A 7,041-nucleotide genomic window follows, 5' to 3' on the forward strand; every position below is an offset into this window, starting at 1 on the left:
GGTTTTCCCCTATTTATTGAGGATCAAGTTTGATGTGTGGTGTAACCTCTCATCAAGAAATATCTTGATACTCCCAGCCAGCCGCCGGGGAGACTACCTTGGCCTGATCTCCCCTTGCCGCCGCCACAGGGGGGCGCTGGGCAAAGCCCATGCGGCGGCGGCGAGGCCTTCTATCTTCGGGGCTCCTCGTCGTTCCCACCAATGGCTCGTCCGCCGTCGCCGTTCTACTTCGCGCTCACGCGGGCCCAGTGCGCTCCCTCCACCTGTGCAAGGTACGTCGCTGGTGTACGTGCGACTGCGTCCCGGGTGGTCAGCGGCCTAGATCCAATGCTCCAGCACATGGATCACGTGGTTGCTTGCGCCTCTGGTGGCCTCCGGCGTGGATCCATGCACTCTGCCATGGTTTCTGTGTGCGGGCCGGTTTTCGGTCGGATCCGGCCGGATAAGCCCTTGGGGGCCAGCGTGCGTCGAGCTCTATACCGGGAGATGGACCGCGGCAGTGAGGTACTAGCCTTTCACACGGTCCATGGCTTGGTAGTGGTGATTCAGATTTGGTCGGCCAGGTTGTGGTGACTGCAGACTATGCTGCAGTTAACTCCTATGAATCCATGACGGCTGTGGTCACCGAAAAATCTTGGGGAGTCTTCATCTCTCAAGATTCAGTGGTTGACTAAGGCGATGAGAAGCAAATTGTGGACGAGGGCTTGACGCAGAGGGTTGGTTGTGCAGCGGCGGCGGTCGCATTGCATGTAGCTGCTGGAATTGCGGAAAAATGGTGGTGACAACACTTGAGTGACTTGGACGGTGGTGCTACTGTAGCACCCAATCTCGAGCTCCGGGACGAAAGCCTAGGTCTGCCTGAGCTGGTTATACCTGGCAATGGCGATGTTTCTTTTACGTCTTTACCTTGCTGAAGGCATTGCTCGGATATGCACGGATTGATTCTTCAGGGTGAAAACCTAGAGTCTTAACTTTGATGGTTGGATCCGGTGACGACGACACTTGAATGTCGCTTCCTTCCTGAAGGCGTTGCTGTTGAAGAACCTTGTCATCCTTGTGGTGTCATGAAATGGTCGGTGCGGATATGGTCATTACTGCAATTTGCCGATCGTGTATCTGGTCACTTTGGAGCTTTTTCCTTTTTTCCTCGCCTACACATAGCTTTGGTCTAATATGACTTTGCTAGTTGTTGGCGTGTTTATGTGTGAGTTGATGTTGGTTGTGTGCATCCTAACTATGCAGAGGCCGGGTTTGTACTCATTGTGTTTTGTATTCTCTTGATGCATCATTATGAGTCAATAAAATCCACCCTTTGTCAAAAAACATGGAGAATGAAATGTTGGATTCCCCGGTAGTGTGAAGACCTCACTACTCGGAGCCAGGTTTAGCTATAAGTAGACGATATGTTGTAGATCTTCACAAGTTTCACGACCCCAACATGCATATGGTCCAAACATTTCTTTCCACCACCTTGCCTCTGTCACATTCAGAATGCATACTCGGTTCATATTTTGGTCTCAACTTTGAACCTTGTGCTTCTACTCATATATGTAACAAGTAGTTCGTTGGATCGTGTGGTAGTGCTAATAGGAAAACGTTCACCCACCCCCTTCCCCTGAACACATTGACAGTTGAGATCTTTCTATACCCCTTCATAATAAAGATAGGATGGTCTTTTCACCCGCGCCGATACGCATCGCCTTTTTTTTCCTGGCGGCATCTTTTTTTTCTCGCAACGCCCTCGGTTGTTTTTCACTTTCTTTTTAAAAGAAGAAAATGAAGGAAATATGCCCTAGAGGCAATAATAAAGTTATTATTTATTTCCTTATATCATGATAAATGTTTATTATTCATACTAGAATTGTATTAACTGGAAACATAATACATGTGTGAATACATAGACAAACAGAGTGTCACTAGTATGCCTCTACTTGACTAGCTTGTTGATCAAAGATCGTTATGTTTCCTAACCATAGACATGTGTTGTCATTTGATTAACGGGATCACATCATTAGGAAAATGATGGGATTAACATGACCCATTCCGTTAGCTTAGCACACGATCGTTTAGTATATTGCTATTGCTTTCTTATTGACTTATACATGTTCCTATGACTATGAGATTATGCAACTTCAGTTTACCGTAGGAACACTTTGTGTGCTACCAAACGTCACAACGTAACTGGGTGATTATAAAGGAGCTCTACAGGTGTCTCCAAAGGTACATGTTGGGTTGGCATATTTCGAGATTAGGATTTGTCACTCCGATTGTCGGAGAGGTATCTCTAGGCCCTCTCGGTAATGCACATCACTTAAGCCTTGCAAGCATTGCAACTAATGAGTTAGTTGTGAGATGATGTATTACGGAACGAGTAAAGAGACTTGCCGGTAACGAGATTGAATTAGGTATTGAGATAACGACGATCGAATCTCGGGCAAGTAACATACCGATGACAAAGGGAACAACGTATGTTGTTATGCGGTCTGACCGATAAAGATCTTCGTAGAATATGTGGGAGCCAATATGAGCATCCAGGTTCCGCTATTGGTTATTGACCGGAGACGTGTCTTGGTCATGTCTACATTGTTCTCGAACCCGTAGGGTCCGCACGTTTAAAGTTACGATGACAGTTTCATTATGAGTTTATATGTTTTGATGTACCAAAGGCTGTTCGGAGTCCCGGATGTGATCACTGACATGACGAGGAGTCTCGAAATGGTCGAGACATGAAGATTGATATATTGGAAGTCTATGTTTGGACATCGGAAGTGTTCCGGGTGAAGTCAGCATTTTACCGGAGTACCGGGAGGTTACCGGAACCCCCCGGTAACTTAATGGTCCTTAATGGGCCTAGTGGAGGAAGAGGAGAGGAGGCCAAGGGGCAGCCGCGCGCCCCTCCCCCCCCCCCCCCAAGTCCGAATTGGACAAGGAGGGGGGCGGCGCCTGTTGGGGAACGTAGCAGAAATTCAAAATTTTCCTACGTGTCACCAAGATCTATCTATGGAGAAACCAGCAACAAGGGGAAGGAGAGTGCATCTACATACCCTTGTAGATCGCTAAGCGGAAGCGTTCAAGATAACGGGGTTTAAGGAGTCGTACTCGTCGTGATCCAAATCACCGGAGATCCTAGTGCCGAACGGACGGCACGTCCGCGTTCAACACACGTATAGCCCGGTGACGTCTTCCATGCCTTGATCCAGCAAGGTGAGAGGGAGAGGTTGAGGAAGACTCCATCCAGCAGTAGCACAACGGCGTGGTGGTGATGGAGGAGCGTGGTAGTCCAGCAGGGCTTCGCCAAGCACCGCGAGATATGAGGAGAAAGAGAGGTAGGGCTGCGCCAACAGGAGAAGAAACTCATGTGTTGTGCTGCTCATATGCCTGCACTATATATAGGGGGAGAGGGGGCTGCACCCCCACCTAGGTTTCCACCCCTAGGGGGAAGCGGCCAGCCCTAGATCCCATCTAGGGGGGCGGCCAAGGGGTGGAGAGGGGGAAACTTGCCCCCCAAGCAAGGTGGGGCGCCCCCTCCCCAAACCTTAGGCGCCTTGGGCCCTTGTGGGGGGCGCACCAGCTCACCTAGGGCTGGTCCCCTCCCACACTTGGCCCATGCAGCCCTCCGGGGCCGATGGCCCCACTTGGTGGACCCCCGGGACCCTCTTGGTGGTCCCGGTACGTTACCGATAAAACCCGAAACTTTTCCGGTGACCAAAACAGGACTTCCCATATATAAATCTTTACCTCCGGACCATTCCGAAACTCCTCATGACGTCCGGGATCTCATCCGGGACTCCGAACAACATTCGGTAACCACATACAAACTTCCTTTATAACCCTAGCATCATCGAACCTTAAGTGTGTAGACCCTACGGGTTTGGGAGACATGTAGACATGACCGAGACGTTCTCCGGTCAATAACCAACAGCGGGATCTGGATACCCATGTTGGCTCCCACATGTTCCACGATGATCTCATCGGATGAACCACGATGTCAAGGACTCAATCGATCCCGTATACAATTCCCTTTGTCTAGCGGTATTATACTTGCCCGAGATTCGATCGTCGGTATGCTGATACCTTGTTCAATCTCGTTACCGACAAGTCTCTTTACTCGTTCCGTAACACATCATCCCGCGATCAACTCTTTGATCACATTGTGCACATTATGATGATGTCCTATCGAGTGGGCCCAGAGATACCTCTCCGTCACACGGAGTGACAAATGCCAGTCTCGATTCGTGCCAACCCAACAGACACTTTCGGAGATACCTGTAGTGCACCTTTATAGTCACCCAGTTACGTTGTGACGTTTGGTACACCCAAAGTATTCCTACGGTATCTGGGAGTTGCACAATCTCATGGTCTAAGGAAAGGATACTTGACATTAGAAAAGCTTTAGCATACGAACTACACGATCTTTGTGCTTGGCTTAGGATTGGGTCTTGTCCATCACATCATTCTGCTAATGATGTGATCCCGTTATCAACGACATCCAATGTCCATGGTCAGGAAACCGCAACCATCTATTTATCAACGAGCTAGTCAACTAGAGGCTTACTAGGGACATGGTGTTGTCTATGTACCCACACACGTATCTGAGTTTCCTATCAATACAATTATAGCATGGATAATAAACGATTATCATGAACAAGGAAATATAATAATAACTAATTTATTATTGCCTCTAGGGCATATTTCCAACAGTCTCCCACTTGCACTAGAGTCAATAATCTAGTTCACAACGCCATGTGATTAACACTCACAGGTCACATCGCCATGTGACCAACATCGAAAGAGTTTACTGGTGTCATTAAACTAGTTCACATCATCATGTGATTAAGACTCGATGAGTTCTGGGGTTTGATCATGTTTTGCTTGTGAGAGAGGTTTTAGTCAACGGGTCTGCAACATTCAGATCCGTATGTACTTCGCAATTCTCTATGTCATATTGTAAATGCTGCTTCCACGCTCCACTTGGAGCTATTCCAAATGGTTGTTCCACTATACGTATCCGGTTTGCTACTCAGAGTCACTCGGATAGGTGTTAAAGCTTGCATCGATGTAACCCTTTACATCGAACTCTTTATCACCTCCATAATCGAGAAACATATCCTTATTCCTCTAAGGATAATTTTGACCGCTATTTGGTGAGCCACTCCTTGATCACCTTTGTACCCTCTTGCCAGATATGTAGCAAGGCACACATCAGGTGCGCTACACAGCATAGCATACTATAGAGCCTACGTCTAAAGCATAGGGGACGACCTTCGTCCTTTCTCTCTTTTCTGCTGTGGTCGAGCTTTAAGTCTTAACTTCAGACCTTACATCTCAGGTAAGAACTCCTTCTTTGACTGATCCATCTTGAACACCTTCAAGATCATGTCAAGGTATATGCTCATTTGAAAGTACCAATAAGCGGTTTTTGATCTATCCTCATAGATCTTGATGCTCAATGTTCAAGTAGCTTAATCCAGGTTTTCCATTGAAAAACACTTTTCAAATAACCCTATATGCTTTCCAGAAATTCTACATCATTTCTGATCAACAATATGTCAACAACATATACTCATCAGAAATTCTATAGTGCTCCCACTCACTTCTTTGGAAATACAAGTTTCTCATAAACTTTGTATAAACCCAAAATCTTTGATCATCTTATCAAAGTGCATATTCCAACTTCGAGATGCTTACTCCAGTCCTTAGAAGGATCGCTGGAGCCAGCATACCTTTTAGCATCCTTAGGATCGACAAAACCTATTTGATTGTATCACATACAACCTTTCCTTATGATAACTGGTAATGAAACTCGTTTTGACATCCATCTGCAGCTAATGCTAACATGATTCCGACGGACTTAAGCATCGCTACGGATGAGAAAATCTCATCGTAGTCAACTCCTTGAACTTGTGAAAAACTCTTCGCCACAAGTCGAGCTTCATAGACGGTGACATTACCGTCCACGTTCGTCTTCTTCTTAAAGATCCATTTATCTCAATGGCTTGCCGATCATCGGGCAAGTCCACCAAAGTTCATGCTTTGTTCTAATACATGGATCCTATCTCGGATTTCATGGCTTCTAACCATTTGTTGGAATTTGGGCCCACCATCGCTTCTCCATAGCTCGTAGGTTCATTGTTGTCTAGCAACATGACCTTCAAGACAGGGTCACCGTACCACTCTGAAGTAGTACGCATCCTTGTCGTCCTACGAGGTTCGGTAGTGACTTGATCTGAAGATTCATGATCACTATCATAAGCTTCCACTTCAATTGGTGTAGGTGCCACAGGAACAACTTCCTATGCCCTGCTACACACTAGTTGAAGTGAAGGTTCAATAACCTCATCAAGTCTCCACCATCCTCCCACTCAATTCTCGAGACAAACTTTTCCTCGAGAAAGGACCCGATTCAAGAAACAATCCCTATTGCTTTCGGATCTGAATAGGAGGTATACCCAACTGTTTTGGGTGTCCTATGAAGATGCATTTTATCCGCTTTGGGTTCGAGCTTATCAACCTGAAACTTTTTCACATAAGCGTCGCAGCCCCAAACTTTTAAGAAACGACAACTTAGGTTTCTCCAAACGGTGTCGTCTCAACGGAATTACGTGGTACCCTATTAAAGTGAGTGCGGTTGTCTCTAATGCCTAACCCATGAACGATAGTGGTAATTCGACAAGAGACATCATGGTACGCACCGTATCCAATAGGGTGCAACTATGATGTTCGGACACACCATCACACTATGGTGTTCCAGGCGGTATTAATTGTGAAACAATTTCCACAATGTCTTAATTGCGTGCCAAAGCTCGTAACTCAGATACTCATCTCCATGATCATATCATAGACATTTTATCCTCTTGTCACAATGATCTTCAACTTCACTCTGAAATTACTTGAACCATTCAATAATTCAGACTTGTATTTCATCAAGTAAATATACTCAACATCTACTCGAATCATCTGTGAAGTGAGAACATAACGATATTCACTTCATGCCTCAGCACTCATTGGACTGCACACATCAAAATGTGTTACTTCCAACAA

This window comes from Triticum dicoccoides, chromosome 6B, assembly GCF_002162155.2.
Source record: "Triticum dicoccoides isolate Atlit2015 ecotype Zavitan chromosome 6B, WEW_v2.0, whole genome shotgun sequence".
Lineage (NCBI taxonomy): Eukaryota > Viridiplantae > Streptophyta > Magnoliopsida > Poales > Poaceae > Triticum > Triticum dicoccoides.